Source organism: Macadamia integrifolia, chromosome 8, assembly GCF_013358625.1.
Source record: "Macadamia integrifolia cultivar HAES 741 chromosome 8, SCU_Mint_v3, whole genome shotgun sequence".
Lineage (NCBI taxonomy): Eukaryota > Viridiplantae > Streptophyta > Magnoliopsida > Proteales > Proteaceae > Macadamia > Macadamia integrifolia.
In genome coordinates, this window is record NC_056564.1 from 32,320,697 (window position 1) to 32,341,580 (window position 20,884).

General features: G+C 38.4%; 1 protein-coding gene across 5 annotated transcripts in view; it reads left to right on the forward strand.

Moving 5' to 3' along the window:
* Nucleotides 1–9,518: 9,518 nt before the first annotated feature.
* The window catches only part of LOC122086651 (SPX and EXS domain-containing protein 1-like), a 62,601-nt gene continuing 51,235 nt past the window's right edge, over nt 9,519–20,884 (forward strand). For 2 of the 5 annotated variants that reach the window (XM_042655610.1, XM_042655614.1), the window contains exons 1-2: nt 9,519–9,657; nt 9,889–10,060. The gene's annotated coding sequence lies outside the window, so the exon portion shown is untranslated. Of the gene's footprint in view, nt 9,658–9,880; nt 10,077–20,884 lie in introns of all 5 variants that reach the window. The other 3 variants (XM_042655611.1, XM_042655613.1, XM_042655612.1) reach the window with 3 other exon arrangements.

Sequence of the window (20,884 nt, forward strand, 5' to 3'; positions counted from 1 at the left end):
TATCTTAGGATTAGGAGGGATATATCATATTTCTTTTTGTGTTTATATTTCTGCTGGATCATGTACTCTGATGTATAAAGCATACTACTAAGGTACTAAGAATTGTGTAAATATTTGTTTTGGGTGGCATGCTAATCTCATCTGGATAACTGTAAATATGTTCTATCACTTAGCTAACACTGGAAAATATGTAATATATCTTACTAATGGACGGTTTTACATATGACTCATGATCTCAGTAGTGTAGTATAAAAATTGAGTGAAACACACTAGGAGACTAGCCTAGGTGTTGAAGCTCCTCACTGACAATAATAATAAAGAGCATAAAAAAGGGGATTAGTTGGAAATCTCAAAAGCAACCAAGATAAAGAAAAGTGAACATCATATTTGAATCTGTGAATGTATGCATCTTCTTGGTTAGATACCAAGATAATATTCCTAAGTGAAACATACTGTGTGACTCATCCTTGCCAAAATTATTCATCTTACAGGAATTCGTAAATGCCACCAGGATGTGCTTAACCTCAGCATGAACCACAAAAAAGGAAGCGAAGTCGGGTTACCAAAGCTACCACTTATATACAAGTGGAGGATGAGGCAGAAAGTGAGACTGCAGTTGGAGTGACTTTACTTGAACATTCATTCGCCCCTGCAGCAACACCTGTGCCACCACTTTCTCCACCAGTTATGACAGCTTAGGATATGGCAGTCATTATGACAAATATGATGCAATGGATGTACGAAGGATTGCAACACACCATACAACAGCAACGCCAGCAACAACAAAGGGCAATGGTTGAAGAATTAGCCATTGCTCCAGAACACTTATAGGGTAACAGACTCTGGAAACTCTTCCAACAATACAAGTGTGGACTGACACCAGTAAACTGATGGAGAAATTCCAAAAGTATCATCCTCCATACTTTAGTTGAGTGACACATGATCCATTAGCTCTTATCAAATGGATAAAGGGAGTGGAGAAGGCATTCTCAGTTATAGGTTGTAATAAAGAGTAGAAGATCCTATGTGCAAGTTATCAATTACATAATGAAACTCATGTGTGGTCGAAGGCTACTAGGCCTAAACTATTGGCAATGCATTTGCAACCTACTTGGGAATAGTTTGTGGAAGTCTTTTGTAGGAACTATTTTCATATAAGTGTTCGAGACATGAAAGAATATGAGTTCATGGCTTTGGTGCAAGGGCCTAAATTAGTACTACAGTACCAACAACAATTTGAGGCACTGTACTATTTTGCACATAAGCATATAAAAGATGATAGCAAAAGCAGCTGAGAGGGGCTACTTCCACTACTGAGGTGGTTCAGATGGCCAAATCAATTGAAGGCAAGTAGAGGGAGAACTACCAAGTTCAAGCAGCAAGAAAAGCCAAGGCAACGGGTACAGGAAGGCAATTTGGGAAGCCTTTGAGAGGGGCTACTTCTACTGCAATTGTGCCTAGGAAGATTGATTCAAGTCAAGTATTTACTTAGCCTCGACTACCCGCTACCACTACCCAACCTATAGCTATGAGATGCTATATGTGTCAATTGCCGGGACTTTGTCCTTAAAGTTAGCCATGGGAATCATATGTGAGTTATTCATCAACATCCACTGAGAAGCCACAAGTATCCGGAAAGGTGGTTGCATTGTAAGCCGAAGAATCTAACACTACTCCTGGAGTTGTGACAGGTACAATATTAGTTCCCATGGTACCAACATTTGTACTGTTTGACCCTGGTGCATCTCATTCTTTTGTGTCTTCACTTTTTGTTATAATATTAGGAATGGAACAAAAAACGTTAGCCCATAAGTTGATTGTCAGTACACCTACTGGAATTATAGTCGATTTAGAAGATGTGTATGAACCATGTACAATTTAGATGCGTAGTTGAGATATGATAGCTCATTTAATTTGCATAGACATGAAAGATTTCAATGTGATATTAGGTATGGACTGGTTGTGAGTATACCGAGCTTTAGTGCTCTGTGCAAAGAGGAAGCTATTGTTTAGACCTTAGGATAGAGATGATTTCACATTTCTGGGGCATATGAGAAGCAAGGCCAAGACATTATTAATTTATGCCATCCAAGTTCAGAAATTACTTAAGGAAGGATGTGAAGCTTACTTAGAATGTTTCAGGGATACTACTAAGAAGACTGTAACATTAGAAGAGTTGGAGGTAGTAAAAGAATTTCCTGACCTGTTTCCTATAGATTTATGTAGTGTTCCCCCAGATAGGGAGAGTGAATTTTGTATAGATTTAATACCTCAGACAACACCTATATCTAGAGCACCATACAGGATGGTGTGACGGGGGTGGTTGAAGCCAACTCTCTCGCGGGCTGCTGCTCCACTGCATCCTCGCTCAGAGACATGTGGGGTGCCTATTTCGTAGGGTTATCCACCTCAGGTATATTCTAAGAGCAAAAATAAACATATAGAGTTGCCACATAGGGTTAGGGCCTAGGACTCGGGATGTGGGCTCGATCTGTCAGGAGGGATCGGAGATTGACTCGGTCTGGTCCAAAGATTAGGGTAAGTGACAAATTGTGACTTTGGGAAGGTGTTAGGCACCCACTTCATCCGGTTGAACCGGTCTTCTTATTAGATGTTGGTTTCAAATATTCCGCTTTCATATGTCCTAACCCACATATATGACTAAATATTAATGTACAATACTATACACGTTATTTTAATAAAGAATCTATATTTTCCTACTCTATTAGAAGATAAACCTGACCTTGATCCCTGTTCCGGGTCAAGAGGGGACGAACCCTGGCTGATGCTCTGATGGCTCTGGCGAGATCCCTGGCTCATATGGGACTGACCTTGACTGCTTGCTCCTCTCCTTCGGGAAATCTAGGCCTTCAATAGCTCTCCAAGCTTTGGCACACTCCTCGAGGATGGGAGGTGGAGGAATTTCTTCACCCCAGTCCTTCTCTCTTTTATCTCTCTCTTCTCCCTTTTCCCTTCTCTCTTCTCTTCTATTCTCTCCCTCTTGGATTTTTCTCCATATTTGTTTCACAAGTCTTGGTTTGTTTAATATGGGAGAAGAAGACCCTATTTATCGGTGTCAACCCTCACCCCTTACGGTTCTCCAAAATGAATCCACGGGTTGGTAATCAAGACCTCACGGGCTTGTAGGTGTTAAACTTCCAAAATCGAAATTTCTTATGTTAAACTTCCAAAATCGAAATTTCTTATGTTAAACTTCCAAAATAGAAATTTCTTACGTTTTAAATGCATTAAACCTAACATTTTATTTAAAATTGACCGGTCTATCAAAGCATGGGATGGGCCCGTCCCTTGAACTTTCCAAAAAAGTTAAATTATTTTTTTATAAAAAAATAATTTTTATATTTTTATTTATTTTTCTCATTTATTTTTATCTTTTTCCCTTTCCTTTTCTGGTAAACCCTTCATGGGGCCGTATGGGACAAATATGGGGCTGTATGGATCCTGTACGGATCTGTATCGCTTATGTGTGGATTTGGGTCAAATCGGGTCAAAATCGAGGTTACCGATCCTCGTTCTGACTTTCAGGACTGATTTTGGGAGATCTGTTGGTCTGATTTTTACGTGCAATATATCGTCAGAATTGTCTTTTCAAGTACTATCCATTGGTGTCAATTTTAAATTCGTTATTCACTCGAAAAAGATCAAGAATAGCAAAGAGGGGACTTTGCCCATGTACCATATGGGAATTTATGGTTATCCTTGTTCATGCCGTTTTCGCATCATCGGGGAGTATTTAGAACCAATTCATCATTATATAACATGCTAGAATCGAGTGCCACAAGATCGGGCTTGAAAGTGACCTAGGGCCGGATAAGGTTTTGGGCCAATTTTGGGTTTGAGATTTGATTAGGGTTTCGGGTTGATTTTGGAGTTACTGCCATTAGGGGTGTCAATTGGTCGGGCCTGGCGGTGTGAAATCCTTGTACCGTGAACGCCCATTTACTTAAATGGGCCTAGATTTGGGGGGCATGGTACGGTTTGTAATTGGGCCGGTTGGTGTCAGGCTTAAATCAGGCTATTTTAAACGGGCTTTATATGGGTCTTGAACGGGCTATGGACCTATTTAATTCTAAACAGGCTCTAAACGTGCCTACCCTAAAATCCATTTTTAAAATGATTAACTATTGACTTTAAAACTACTAGAGGATAACATTCACAATTCCGAAACCAAGGGAATCATGTCTTTAACAATTTAACAATTGATAACAATTGAATGTCCCATTTAGAATGTGGATATTTTAGTCATATATATTCTTTACTCATATTTTATAGTATTAGTGGTAAAATAGGTATTTATGCATTTTTTAAGGGGGTCGGCCAGTCGGGCTGAATGAGTCAGTTCTAGCGGGCTTCTTAAGTGAGTCGGGTCGGTCGAGCACCCGACGGGCTAGTGGCCTACACTGTGAAAGCCCGTTTATTAAAAGGGTCGATTCAGTTCAAGCCTTAAGCGAGTCAGGCTTGATCGGGCCTACTGGTACGGGCTCAGGATTGACACCCTTAACTGCCATCATCTAGATCATTACCAAAGGCCTAGATTCCCTTCCGATGTGAAGCATGAACCTTGGTCTTTCCCTGTATGTTATCATTGCCTGGGTGGGTGACAAAATTGGGTGTTTACTGAATGCCCTCTCTGGCTAAGACCTGTGCCAAGGCCGAAGGGCAAAGAAAGAACTCCCTAAATTTTGTCACCATGCGCATGTACTGCCACCATCTTGCTGAATGATAGCAGAGGTGCAAATGCACAAATAGGCGGTTAATCCATCGGAAATCTTTCCAAATCATTTAAATCGTTAATAAAACTAGAAATTAATAATATCCTATCTATGAATTTCAAATTGAGGGGTTTGAAAACTTACTTGTACCACTACATGGCATTCCTTGCTTAGTTCCTACCAAAGTATTAATATACAATAATTAGTTATGCAAATGGTCTTTAGGGCTCATCCTGTTGTATTAAACCAATGACTAATATCAAACGAACGACTGGCCATTGGTGTCCTATTGTTTTACTAAATGTGCAATATAAGTATACAAATTAAAATATCAAATTAAATAAAAATCAGATATGGGACTTAAATGTAATAAATTATAGCACTTAAGACACGTTAGGGAAGCGCTCAAGATGGTCTATGATCATCTAGGGTGCGAATCCAACAAGCACTTGAGCGGGTAAAGCATATCTATATGCTAACGCGCACGTCATAGTTTTTCAACTTGGTCCTGGCACATCTGACTCTCTGCAGGGCGAAAGCGAGTCATTGGCTCCCCTTGCTCTAGCACTCTATCCATTGTCTATAACTGATCGTAAATCACCCTTTATTGTTGCACTTTTTATAATAATGTTATTTATTGAATAAATAATACTGGATAAGGACGATGAGTTAAACTCACTTTGTGCAGCCTTAGTGGGAACACCCTATAAGGTCTCCCCACTTGGTTGGCAACTCATTGTGGAACACTAGGGATCACATATATGTAGCTAGTGGGAGGGGAGGAGAGCTATTACACATCACTATCTTCGGGTTTTTGGTCTATCATGATTTTTGTAGACATTCTCTCTCCTTCCTTTGTTTTTCTCTCCGCTCCCCATCTATTTTGATAGTGAATTAAGGTTTCTGAAACTCTAATTGAGGAAGAATACCTCTATTTCATCGAACTCACCTCCTACCCATGACATATAGCCAGTTCAAGTACTGCAATCCTTTAGGGAATTTGTAATTGTGGGTCTTGAGGTAACATTAGACCCCATCTTTATTTGTGTTTGTTTAATTATATGTTGCATAATCAATAGTCCGAGGGTGCAAATTTTTGTGTAATATCCCTCAGTGCTAACAATTATATGTTTCTATTATACTGGTGTATGTTTGCCACGTGTCCTTCACGTTGTTGCATGTTGGCTATGTGTCCTTCAATATTGCCCCTGCCTCTCCCATGTCTTTTCATTTTTTTTTTGTATTAAAAGACCACGTGTTAATAATGGATTGGGATGTTTTAAGAGAATCGACTAGATTTGTCACATCCCGCTCCTGCTAGGATACTAGCGGTGTAAATAAGACGCTTACCTATCTTATAGTCCTATTAGGATCTCTGATAGCAGTGCCTTAACCATCACAATTTCAACATAACTGAACCATTTAAATTCATTGCAGCGGATTCATAGTACAAATATAAGAGGAATCATATAATTTGTTTGTGGAACAACTAGTGTTAAATATATGATATAACATGAGTTATTCATCACCACAGTTACAAAAAATATAGGTATAATAATCCACAAAATATTATCTAAAAATATGGCACCGAAAGCTCTCAGCTGAGGGTGCGGCATACACACAAGTGTCACAAGTACAATTGGGATCGTGCTCTTCAAGCTTTGGTGTCCACCAATCACCGCCATGCTTAGCCATAGAAGAGGATGTGTCATTGCCCAATGGCACGATGGTACTTGCATCATCATCATCTAAAAAGCAACATGCACATGGTGTGGGCTTTAACTTGTTCAATGAGGGATGAGGTTTATGCAAGCACACACACATAGGCCATAATGCAAGAATGATGCAATTCATTTTTTTTCAACAAACTAGCATACAACTAAGTCAGGTTTATGCTATGACACATTAGGTTGTATCCTTAGTCCCATAAATCGCACATTGATCACCCAACGATACAAACCCTACTAATGATTAGGAGGTTATCGATCCCATAATGCAACTATTGATCCCCCAAAAAACCTTTGATAACCCCCATGGCAGTCACGATATCATAATTACCATTGACTACGCTAGACTAGTTTCTGCCTAATGCAACAATCACCTCATACTGCAAAAGTGGCATTCCGGAAAGGTTCATCGAACATAACATAGTTGGGTTATCCAGCACCTTACTCCCTGTTGGCAAGGGATCGTAGCATAGAGAATGAAACCTAAGCACAGTATGCCCCTAAAGATACAAACAATATAGAATATGATACCATAATCACCATTGGCAACATCGTATCTATGTCTCAGCCAATCTAGCATACATACAGTTTAGTATGGGATACGAAGTACCTGAATTAGCATCAACCACATTGCAAGCCAATTTCCAAGTATGACCTTGGCGTACACAATACCAGAATTATCATTGGCCACACCATGCATCCATAGTCATATGTAACTCTAATGCACACCTAATGCATGATGCAATCATCCATAGGATGATCACCGTACTGGAATCCACCTCGGCCACACCGGATCCCATCTTATAGTAAAAATCACATGTACAGTTCAAATTCAATGAAGCATTTTATACAGTTCACAAATATCATACAACAATTGAATTAACTAAACATAATTGCTATGGCATGCATGTAGTTCTATAATGTTAAAACACTCCAAAAGAAAGTTAGACCACCACTCACCTTGTTTGTAGACTGAACGGGTGAAATTTCTTAAGTTGGCTACCGGATTCAAACCACAATAGGCTTCACCTAATTGTGATCATCTCTGTGCTATGTACAAAGGTAAACATGCGTAGCATGTGTTGAAAAAATCCATGGGGTCCCACAAAAAGTGACCAAAAATAGGTCACTGGAAGGACATTGTCTTGTGAGTGACCTGCCTAGAAGTTAAGTAACTTCATGGGGCTTTGTCGGCTCGGGCCCGATCACTGGGTATTGTTTTATGGAGATTGTGGGGGGGGGGTTATTCCCACCTTTCATTTAAGCCAAACTATTTACGTTTCTACTGAGCTGTTTGGGATAAATGGTGAGCAGACGGCCGAAATCCTAACCTCCCTATTTGGTCAAAATGGCTCGGGAGCTTGGGTAGCTCACTTTGAGCTTGGGAAACATGCGGAGGAGTGAAATGCACACCAACCCGACTACCATAAGTCACCGGAATTGATGCTTACCCCTTCAACCTGGCGAATCCATAGTTTTCCAACATCCCAAAATCAAAATGGGAAGGAAATGGGGTTGGGGAAGGTACACACTTATCTTCGGTGGCAACCGACAACACTCATAGTAGCTGGGAGCTTCTTCCCTCTTCTTCTCTTTTTCCTCTTTTCTCTCTCTTTCTCTCCTATGTTGTGTACAAGTGAGAAATGAACAAATATGCTCATTTCTCACTTATATAGTGAGTGGCCTTAGGGTATGTTTGCCTACTCACTAGTTTGGGACTAAACCGGCTTAAGCCGATGGTCAGGTCATGCGGATCCACCACCTTGGACTCACAAGGTTTGCAAATCATGAGGAAATGTTCCATGTAGTGTGGGAGGTTGGTTGGAGTTGGCCACAACGTGCGTAGCGGGTCTCAGAGCATTTGAGCAATTTTAGTACGGCAAGGGGTCTCCAGATGGAGGTGGTCTTGCCGATGGCCCTCCCAGTGTTGTACTTTCCAGTCTTCTGTCCATCTTTTTTCAATCATTAGGGGATTCCCTAGGGATGAATGCAAGGTCTTCTTGGCAAATTTTAATACATGAGAGGATTCAAGTGGGGATGTGTTCGGTAACTCATCACTTAGGCTTGAAATGTTTGAATCTCCTCCAGTGCTTCAAGCAAGAAATGCATTGGCAGGTAGGTTCATCACTTCCCTCGCGATAGTAGATTGCCGCAATCTAGAAGTCATTGTTGCTAACGACATCATGAGTGAGACCTAATGCAAAAGTTCAAATTTGTCTGGATTAGGACATGAGTGCAACAAGATTAGTCAGACTGGACAATTCAAATTAGATCATCTCTATTCCATCAATCCACTATGGCCCACTGTGGAACTGTAGGAATTGGAATCGTTCGCGACTGATTATGATTTTGAAGAACAACTCCGTTGCTCTATTTGTTTAAGTGTAAAATTTTACATGTAACTTTTTTCAAGTAAAAATTTACCAAATTTTGAAATGTTTGTTTCCTAGGAGGTAATTGAATTGAAGAATGAACAGATGCAGTGGGAGCGAAGTGAGAAGAAGAAGAAGCGCCAAGATCTTCCTCCAGCTAAAAGATAAAAAAAAATTATTTGAGGGGGGAAGATGGAACAATCTCACTACATTCCGAGCCAGTGACATTTGCAGGGAAAAATGATGCCCTCAACTCTTTTTTTCTTTCCATTTTATGAGGATAGAAACAATTGTTTTACAGGCAATTTTACGCCCATTTTAGAGTTAAATTTGTCAAAATATTTTCTGATACATGCATAGGTTTTGGTAAAATTTCTCCTAATGATAAATTTTCAAAATTTAGAACTTTAAAACAAATCATGGAAAATCTGATTTTACCGGCCACCATAGTATGAGAAAATAGGGGGCCGATGACCAAACCACCCCTCCCACATATTTAACGCATGAAAACGGCCCATATTACATGGAGCATTTTAGATTTCTTTAGAATTAGAATTGACTCCAGAGTCCAGACCGCCAAATGGGACCAGATACCTTTACTCGGTTGGTGGTTGGTAATTGCCGGTTTGGGGTGAAAAAATGGTTCGAACTGGGACAGGTTTTCTTACTATACCAACTAAAGCGAAGTTGGACTCTTCAATTGAAAGGAACCAACCCAACCCTTTATTGTTCAACGAACTCTCTCTCGTCTTCCTCGTCTGAAACCCGAGAGAGGGCTCCACTCTCGTCAACTGAAAGATCTTTGCGTGAACCGTCGCACGATTTGTAAGTTTGTTTCTTCTCTCCCTCTCTCATCTTATCGTCAGTCCTTACTCGTATGTTCAATATTTCTTTCATTGGTTTCAGTTTTATGTTGCAATCTTACAATTTTCTTATGTTCTGAATCGGTTTACAATATGGCTATTTTTTGCTGCATTGTTTAGTTTCAACTTTGCTGGTTTTTTTTTTTACTGAACCGAACTCTGATTCCGACCTTTTTTTTTTTAAGCTGAGCAGGACTCCAATTTTGTCGAGTTTAATTCCGTGATCTGATTCGAAATTTAGATCTCTTATCATTTTTGAGAGTTAAAGTGGGTGTTTCTCTAAGTGATCGCAGTTGATCGCTTCTGAAAAAATTTCTGCTGCTGATTTGTAATTGTGCACGGAGGTGACTGCATATGAACTTGAGGTTTGACTGTTTGACAGTAAGAAAAATGTCTTTTTTCTTTTTTGGTTGCAGTTTCTTATTATTTTGTAGATCTGTGCTTGCTGTCACGTTATTGATTTTCGACAATTATATATCACATTCACATTTTGGTCCTAGAGCAAGTTGATTATTATTTTTTCAATAAATTTCTTGGGATATATTTGGTGCATTGCAAGCTTGGAGCCTTTTAAAATTTGCATATGGCTCATAATCATATGAAGTTTGGGTGAAGATGGTTTGATGTATAAACCTTCGCTTAGTTTTCCTCCAAATTCTTTTAGAACAGCTTAAACGAATACATGGATGATGTGAACTTACCTTAGTCGATGATGTGGTCTTGGATTTAGGCCCCCCAAAGTTGCAACTTGAAGCCAGTTAATGTGTTGGTTCCGTACTTTTCTTGTCTCCTTATTTGATGAAGTTTGAACAGTGCATAGTTTTTAAGGCGGTAAGGCGACGGAGGCGTTTGAGGGTATTTCGGAGCGCCTTAGCAATAAGGCGGGCATAAAGCGTCGCCTTATTGACTAAAGCGTTCCTGTATAATTTTTTTTTTTTTTTTTTTTTTATAAAACCAATCTATTTGGCTCAAATTCTAGTTGAATCCTATTACTCATATGCTAAATAAATATTAAATGTTCATATTCATACCAGTGTAAGATATTCATCAAGAAAATAAATAAATAAAGTGAATAAACTAAGTTTATCTTCATCAATCATCAATCATCAATAGCGATAAATAACTATATCATTCCCAAAATGATACCATTTACTACCAGGATCTAGAGATCGAATTTATGCAGCGAGGGAAGCTATTAGGCTAAGTAGTTGTCTTTTCTTAGAACAAAGCCTGGATAATTCAAGGGTTTCTAACTGATGAAGTGCAGAGAAGTGGTCTGGATTTTCAGGAGATAAATGAATATAAAATTCTATATAAGCATAGGAAATATCAATCAAATTATCTAACAAAGCAATTTATTCTTTTAATTTTCTAATAGCAAACATAATACATGAATTCAAAAGTAAAGAAGACAGACTTACATGCGAGACTTTGATTTACAGACTGTAAATATACGAACAGCTGTAGAGAAATCAACACTTGAATACAGAACACTCAGAAAACTCACAAAACACTCTTAAAATGTTTACAGAGCACTTAGAAATTTACAGACACTCTTCACTAAAACTCTATATCTTCTATATTTGCGTGGTGTCTTCCAAGGATGAGGAGTTCTCATTTTATAGATGATGGACACCAAACTTCAACAAATTATGGTTGAGAGATGCTGATGGGCCTTGATGGAGATGACGTCGATTTAGGCATCCAATCAACCGAAAATGAAAGATGAACAACCTCAAGATAAGGTGTTCTTTTTAAAAGGAGAGTACACCTAATAAGGTGTGGGGTTTTAATCAGAAACTGATAAGCTTCAGCTGAAAGTTATCTTGTCCGTAGTCCAGGTGTGTGACTGAAATTAAGCCACGAAAAGATTCTCTGGCATTCCACGTGGGAGGACCCACTGTTTTCCAGAAGAGTCTTAGGGAGGTGAATTATTAAAGTGTCCACCCGTGACACTCACTATAATGCGTTTATAGTGCTGCGTGACGCATGCCAAGACGTCAGTCTGACTAGAGTGGCACTAGGTGTGGAAGCTTGACACTTGACAAGAATCAGAATGGCGTGTCTGATTATCACGGCACTGGGTCATGGTGTAGTGAGACCTCTTGAACCCTTCGGGGGGTTTTTTTTTTTTTTTTTTGTAGAGGCTCAGTAGTCAGGCCGTTGAGCGCATTGACTAGCATCATCCGAAGGAGGAAGAGTGGAGGAGGAAGATGAGGATGCTGTAGGGTCTACGGCTTGCGAATTAAAGCCGATAGCGGTGAGGATGTGCTCTTGGATCTACTCATCAGATAAGTATGGAAGGCGACGCCGAGCAGCTTGAAAGATGTTGGAATAAGGCGTCTGAGCCGTCGTTGAAGGTGCAAGGGGCAGATCGGCACCGATACCTCTTTTAGGTACAAAACGGGAACCAGTTAATGGTGAAATGTCAAATTTATCCCACCATTTGACAGAGAGATGTTGCTCCAAATGAGGAACATAATTCCGTTCTTCGAACTCATCAGTAGTCATTTGATACCTCCACTGAAGGATCCAGGGTACTTCGTATAGAATAAAAAATTGGACAAAGAGAGCCCGAGAGTCCAGAGGTTGATTGAATTCTTTAAACTTGGAAACTGACTGCTAAAGAGATGTTGGAAGAAATTCTACTGAGGGTCCCCAAGTGAAGAACCATTGAAGAAACCAGTTTGGCACACCTAATAAGGTGTGTTGAAGTCGAAACTTCACAAACCAGGAATGGGTCTCATGATCGTTATGATATAAGAATATCATGTCCCATGCTTTAACATAATCAGCATAATCATATGACCTAAGTTTAAGGCCGGTGACATCAGGGAATTCATGTTTGAATGAGGGTGAAGAACCCCATTCGCAATCTCGAATGATGTTAATTATATTGACCTTAGAATAAACCCGAACATATGCAGATCTATAATTGTGCTGAATTTGAGCACTTTGAGTTTCCTCAAGGATTCTTTCATAGAAAAAATGAGTTTTATCTCCAGTGGATGGATGAAGGTGATCACGGAGGTAAATAGTGGCTATTTCAAAAGGAGTGTGGCGAAGATGGATGGATTCGATGGGAATAACTGGGATAAAATTTGTTGCTATGAAAGGAGAATTATTAGCAACCTGTAAGGTTGAGGCAGGTGATGGAGACTGGGAAGAGATAGGAGAGGGATGCTCTTAAAGTTGCCTGGATGATGTTGAGGCAACAACTTTATTAGGGGTGACAGGGATAACAGCCTTCTGTTTTGTAGCCCTGCAAAAATTCTCGTGTTAAGAAATTAGGTAGATTGTTAGAACTACCTTTAATAAATTCAATACTAAAATCAAAAATAGAAAGGAGGGACTACCATCGAGCGAAGATTTGTTTTGAGGCAAGATTTTTGACATCTTTCTCAAGAACATCCTTAGCTGCCTTACAATCGACTCGTACAAAAAAATGTTGATTAAGAAGATCAATTTCAAATTTGGTTATGCACAAGACAAGTGAGAGAATCTCATTTTTTATTGTTGAATATTTTTGTTGAGTGGGATTCCAAGTACCAGAAGTAAAACGTACTAATACTTCATTTGCAAGATTAGGACATCTTTGCTTCAAGATACCACCATATCCGAATTCGGATGCATTGGTCTCAACAATTTTGAAACAATCAGGTCGTGCTAGGCTTAAGCACGGAAGTGTTTTAGCTTTAAGCTTGATTTTTTGGACAGAATTAGTATGTACAATTGTTTATGGTTCAGGCTGCTGTTTAAGCCGATTAAACAAAGGTTTGGCGTCCTTTGCTAAATCCTTATAGAACTCAGAAATATAATTTAGGCTACCAAGAAACCTTTGGAGTTGAGTCTTATCTGTTATTTCATCAGGAAATTTATCAGCAAACTGAATAGCTCGTTCTATGGGAATGATGGATCCAAAAGAGATATAGTGTCCCAAGAATCTAACATTAGTTTGGAATAAATTTATTTTCTTTGCAGAAACAACAAGTCCTGCTTGGTGAATTACAAAAAAGAACAGATTTAAATGTTTCCAGTGTTGAGAAATGTCCTGGGAATATATAAGGACATCATCAATTACACAATTATAAACTGTGAATATTGATTGAAGATTTGATTCATAATATTTTGAAATTCAGAGGGGGCATTCTTAAGACCGAAAGGCATAACATTCCATTCGTATTGGCCGAATGGGACAACGAAAGCTGTATTATACCTATCGTTCTCTGCTATCTAAATTTGCCAGTATCCAGGCTTCATATCAAACTTAGAAAATACGCGAGAGGCGTATAATCGGTTGAGAAGATCCCTCTTATTAGGGATAGGATACCGAATCCATTTAAGAACCTTATTTAAAGGTTTATAGTTTATTACAAGTCTGGGTGCTCCTCTTTCAATTTCAGCATTATTATTTACATAGAAAGCAGTGCAGCTCCAGGGAGACTTACTTGGTCTAATAAGACCTTTAGCAAGAAGTTCAGAGATTTCCTTTTGACAAGTTTCCCTTAAAAGATCAGGCATTTGAGCTGCCCGAGCTTTAGTAGGAATCTGGCTTTCGGAAAAGTTATCTTCATATGGAAGAGTAACAATATGAGTTTTCCTAGACCAGAATGCAGTTGGAATGTCTGAACAAACTTCTTTTTCAAGTTGAGCTTGAAAGTTTTTAACTCTAACTTGAAAACTAGGGTCATCAATTTTTTGTTGTATGCTCTTTTGTTGAATTTCAGATGATAAAGAGCATATGAACTTTTCTTTGGACTGAACTTGTGCCCGGATTTCATTCACCGTATGGACCTTAGGAGGTTCGATGAAATGAAAAGTAATAGGGTGATTTTGAATCACCGAGTGAAGACCAACTGTGTCAATCTGTAATGGATACAACTGGGATAAAAATGGAGTGCCAAGAAGTACAAATTGAGAGAGTCCTTTTACCATTATAAAAGGCGTCTTCAGGCAGTGTCCATTAGTATAGATAGAAGCAGAGGGGAGTTTATATCAGACCTGCATTTTATATCCGTCAGCAGTAACCAATTTTTGAGCAGTCTTCTCAAAGTATTTAGAAGGTACAAGTCCTTCATTAATACAATTGATATCAGCACCTGAATCAATTAAGGCAATAGTTTTTAGGTTAAACTCATGGTTAGCAATGATGTCGATCATTATATGCCATCGATGAGTTTGAACCTGTTGGATTGTAAAGAATTGAGTGTCATCAGAAGAAACTGCAGCAGGAGTTGCAGAGGTACTAGCTACTATATTTTGAGTTGCTAGTAGATCCTTAAAGGAAGCTTCTTCATCAGAATCTTGCTTAAGGACCTGTTGAGTATTGTAAAGTTCAAGTATCTGGATTTTTTGTTTAAGTTCTCGAACTTCAGTTTTAACATCGTTGAGGTCCTTACGGAGTTCCTGAATAGTAGGTTCTTGGGTAAGAGGTGGCTTTAACCTGATTGATTATAGTTTTAAAACTGTAATCTTGAACCGTAGGTTTATTAGGAACTGGGCTAGGCCTAATGTTATCCTTAACTAAGGTGATATACTCATGTAAGAGTTGAGCCTTAGTTGTAGGATCATTGACATGGTCAATGGTTTTTAAGAGGAATGATTCTTCAGAAGAAAGAACCATCAAACCATTTTCCTTAAGCATAGCCTGATAAGGATCACAACTACAATGGGGAGTCTGAGATTTAGACTCAGAAGAATCACTATCGAACTCTAGTTGAGCAATATCTTGATCTGAGTTAGATTCGGAGTCTGGCTCAGGGTCAGAAGAGCTGTATAGCAAGACCTTTTCAAGATTTTGCTTTTGAGAATCATCAATCTCTAAAGCATTGATTCGAGCTTTAGTTCGACAGTTATTCTTATAGTGTATACTTTTCCACATTTATAACAAACAGGAGGTTTATGAGGAAAAGTGTTTTGAGGACGAGATTTTGAAAAGCGTTTTTTGAAGAAGCGTTTAGGCTTAGTCTTATACTGTTTGGCCTGATATTTAGGCTTGGAAAACTTAAGAGTTTCCAATGGGTTTTCTTTGAGCCTGAAGGATGAACCTTGTCAAACCCAAATTGTTCACAGAAATCTCCAAGTTCTCGAAATCCAGCTTGTCTTTCTTTAGACAGCTGTTTCTTGAGTTTGAGGTCTGTGCAGAGTTGAAGACCTTCATTGCATATTTCAGCAGCTAATTCCCTGTAGGTATACTGCTCGAAGGGAATAGTGACATTATGCTTTGCCTTAAGTTTGTACCTTACCTTTTGAGCAAATAAAGGAGGTACACCAGGGATGAACTTTTCTTTCCATATGGAATTGTTACAGTCCTCTCTAGAAAAAACTTTAGCAAAAAAGACGTCTCTATACCATCTATAATGAGATAGTGTAGGACACCTAAGATTCATAAGTTCTCTTGTTCGATCAGCTAGAATTTCAGCTGGTCCAACAAAATGAAGAGTTATAGTGTAGACCAAAGTATTAACCACATCTTCTTGGTCAACATAAATAGTTCGCTCGGCAAAATTACCATAAGCTAATTGGTCAGTAAGCTGCTGCGGAATACGGGTCGTAGCACTTATAATCTGCTGTCTAACTTCTTCAGACAGATAAAAATCCCACCAACCACGAAGTTGGCCGGAAAATCCTGTTGCTATCATTTTAGCAACATCTGAGTCAGATGAATGATTTAGTTTTGCCGCTGTGGCATACATAAGCATCTGTTTCAGGAGATTGATGATTTGGTATTCAGACAAACCATTAATATTCCACTCAAATATGGTATTACCATCTATTGAAAATTAGCAGGTTCTCCTTCTACTTCAAATTGAAGTTCGACAGGAGAAGGTCGAGGGTAATAATAATTTGTAGGAGCGGTAGGCATAACTTTTCGAGCTTTCGTCATTACTTGATTAAGTTGAGGAAGAGACTCAGGAGCTGCTGCCTGTTGAGGTAGCATAGATTGAAATTCTTTCTCTGCAAGTTCAATTTTAGAATCAGAAGGTTCGGCGAGAGAAAGAGTCAGGGCCTGGCTATCTTCTAACTTTCCTTTGGATACTTGGATTTTTTGGAGTCGGGTAACAATCTCATCAAGAATGTTAGACTCAGTTTTCTCAATTTTCTTTTTTGGAATATCCAGGGCCGGAGGAGGTTTAAATAAGACAGACTGGTTGCTTCTAGGTTGAGAAGCAGAAGATTCCTTTGGAGTGCTTCTAGGTTGAGAAGCAAAGGTTGGCCAGAAATATTCAAACTTCGTATGAGAAGTGGACAGAGTAGATGTTTTTTAATGAATCTACTATCGTCTCAATACGATCAGTTTGATTTCCAAGAGACTGAAGACAAAGATTAGTAAAGTTATTCTGTTCAACAACTTGACTAAGATGAAATTCAGTCAGAGGAGAAGAGGTATGGCTAGAAGTTTTAAGAGGAACAACCAGTTTGTTCCCACCTATTTTTAAGGCTTGAAAAGGAGGATGAACAGATTCAATTTCTGTTCCATCCTTCAAGACATAAGTGGTTGTTACCTTCATGATTTCACTAACCTGATGAGGGTTAGAGGATTTATTAAGAAGATAAATTTTTAACCACAAGAAAAAGGAAGGTTTATTTGATGAGTTTCCATGTGAGAAACCCATTTTTCATGAAGCTCCTGCTGCTTAGAGTTAGAAGGATAATGTTCTTCAAAAATTTTTCTCTTTCCTTCATTCGTAGGGGATCTATATTCCTGAATTAAGAATTTCTTATTAGTTTGGAATTTGGGTTCTTCTGTGATATGAAGCATTAAGATTCCTGATTGAGCTTGCATATCAGAAAAAGTTGGAGAAACGACCCAGTTTCCCTATTAATAGGATCAAGAGGAGGTTGGAATTGAGCCTGTGATTGTACTCTTTGCAGATGACCATAAACAGGTTGATTAACCTGGGAAGGTGTACGGTTGGTACCCTGAAGATTTATGATTCCATCATAATTCTTATTCTGAATTCTAGAGGTAGAAGCATGAGAAGGTGCTTGAAACAAGGGAAATTCAGAAGAAAAAGAAATTACAGAAGAAGTAGATCTTCTTGAATCATTAGATCTATGATCGAAAGTAATTTCAACATCACCAGAAGGAAGCTGAGTGATGCATGATGGAGAAGTTCTCATGGGTGGCTAAGGTTGAGCCACAGAGGTTAAGGTCCAAGAGTCAGGAAGATTAACTTCTGACCATCTGATACAGCGAGGCTCAAAGATTTGAGATCTTTTTGAATTGGCCTGGAAACAGACGGTTTGACCCTTTGGATCTATAACCTTTGCATTTGGGGCACAGGTGGTCATTGCTTTGTAATAGATACGATAAATTATAGCAATATTCTGTGTTCTTGGTTGAATATCGTATCCAAAAGTTCTTAAAGTAATGACAACACCATTTAATATATTTGGATCTGTGAGAGACATGGGTAAATTTGGTCTACTTTGAAAATAGACAGGTCCTTCACAGAGACTGGTCTCAATCATCAATCATCAATCATCAATCTCAATCATCAATATTCAATCATCAATCATCATAACATATTAACATATAATATAAATACATAATTATGAAACAAAATTATAAATATAAAAAAAAGAAGATAAAATTACAAGTATTTATTATACTTACCTCTATGATGCCATAATGAGTGCCTAAACCCTAAGGTCATCTACTATATTTTTACTCCTGTCAAAGAAGTAATTAAGAACTTAGAATTAAAACACATCGAAAGTAAAATCGAGATGCCAAATGATGAGAAGTGACTAACCTGGGGATTCTTAATCATTCTAAAAAACTTTAAACTTTAATGAAGAAAAAACATAAAATAAACTAAAATGCTAAAAATTTAGTAAACAATTAAAGTCAAATACTTAAAAGTTTAAGGACTCAAAAAACTTTAAAGTTTAAAGACTCAAAATACTTCAAAGTTTAAGGACTCAAAGGCTTTCAATCCAAATTAGTAATTAAATTAAAATCTTCTTCTTCATCTGCATTCTGTTGTTGGCTTGCATCATTTAGAGCTATGCCATAATCGTCCTCAATGTTTTCATCATCACGAATATCCTCTTCACTCATCTCATCCACTTCTTCATCTGAAGAATCCTCAAGCTCAACCCTCCTACCACGCCGGGTATAGCAAATATTTGTTCCACTGGTAGATGCTGGAGCCCTCCTTGGTCTATTGTGGCGTTGATATGATGAAGATGCTCCAAGTGCTCTATCAACATCTCTCCAAGTGAGATCATTCTCAGGATGAACTAATTCATCCTCTGATTCACCAATCATCCGCTCACTATTCCAATTAAGCTCATCGAGCGATAATGGATTGTAGTTTCTGCATTGTTCTTTTCTTTCTTGGAACCTTGCTTGAAGTCGGCGATTATATTGAATGTAGACAAGATCATTTAACCGCTGATGCTCTAACCTATTCCTCTTCTTGGTGTGAATCTGAAAAACATTAATAATATGAGGTTATTTACTTATCTTCAATAAAACCATATTAAGTGAAGTACATGTACTCAAAACTCAATAGTCAATACTCATAAATTCAAATGTGCTCCAATTGCACTCATAGCTAGAAGATGAGCAACAAAGACCAAGTACGCGCAATGCAAGCTTTGAAAGGTCAGGAGCAGTACTTCCATGTCGAGACCACCAAGAGACTATAAATATATAATATAAACAAAATAAGTTAAGTAAAAAATCAACATACAAAGTTCTAAACTAATTTGAACTTTAAAAGGAAATATACTTACTAGGATTCAACTTGTCCCTTTGTCTAATCGCCATGTCCTTTGCAAAACTTCCTTGAACAGTGTTATACTTGTCAACCTGGATAATGATCTTATCTTGCAAGGTCTCATCAAGCACCAACCTTGTAAGAACATCATTGAAGGCATCACCTGCTTTTTGAGCTAAGTCCAACTCATTATCTGGATTATCTGTTATTGCCTTAAAGAACTTGTTTAGATTGAGGAAAAAGGCAGCTAAATATATTAATCCATTCATCATAGTCTCACAACGGTGATCAACAATCGCTATGATTTTCTTCCATTTCCTTTTATTGTCTCCTTTTTTTTTTTTATGTTCTTCTTTGCCACTTGTATTGCCATATATACTTCTGACATAGTAGGCAACTCATCACCATCTACAATCCTCAAGAGTTGAAAAAGAGGCTGTGATGCTCTTATACAATCCATCACACCATTCCAGAATGTTGTAGCAAACATAGTCTCAGAAGCTTTCTTCCCTGCCTCTGTAGATGCAAGCTTAGAACGGGACCATTCATCATCAACAAATAATTTTTCAAAGATTCTTTGTGCTTGTATAAGCTCTGGAGTGTTAAAAAGGAAGAGGCAAATCTAGCCACTTTAGCCCTCACTAAGTCTCCTCCTGTTTTTTGCCTCATAGCTTCAAGAAGACGAGTGTGCCTGTAGATGAATGAAGTTAATTTCTTGCCCTTCGATATAACAGACATATAAGAGCGTAATTTGCCTATTTCCTCCATCATAAGGTCTATGGAATGAGATGGACTCCAAAATAACCTCTTCCTTTTCTCTATTAGTAGTCGACCCGCTGCAACATAGTTGGCAGCATTATCAGAGACTACTTGAACCACATTATTTTCACCAACCTCTTCAACCTTACTATCAAGTAGCTTAAATAACATTTCAGCTGTTTGTGATTGGTTAGATGCATCCACAGACTCCAAAAAAAAAGTCCCCTCTGGACAGTTGATAAGAAAATTAATTAGGTGCCTTCCTCTTTTGTCTGTCCACCCATCAGACATGAGTGTGCACCCATATTTCCTCCAATATCCTTGATACTTCACCTTTAACTCATCAATTTTATCATTTTCAGACTTCAGTAGAGGCTTCCTATAGTTATGAATTGAAGGGGGCTTGAAACCTAGTCCATATTGACCAATAGCCTCTACCAATTCCTTAAAACTCCTTAACTTCAAAGCATTAAATGGAACACCACTCTCATAAGCCCACCTTGCAAAGTAAGAACGAACTTTATCTCTTTCTTCTTCTCCTCTTACTCGGTTCTCCATTGTTGTCTGATATGAACCTTTATCCCGCCTATCTGCAACCACTTCTTCATGAGTCCTCCTCACATGCTTATCCATGGGACCCCTTACTTGTTGTTTGGATTGTGTTTGAATGATAACTTTATTTCTTCTTGAAGTTGTCCC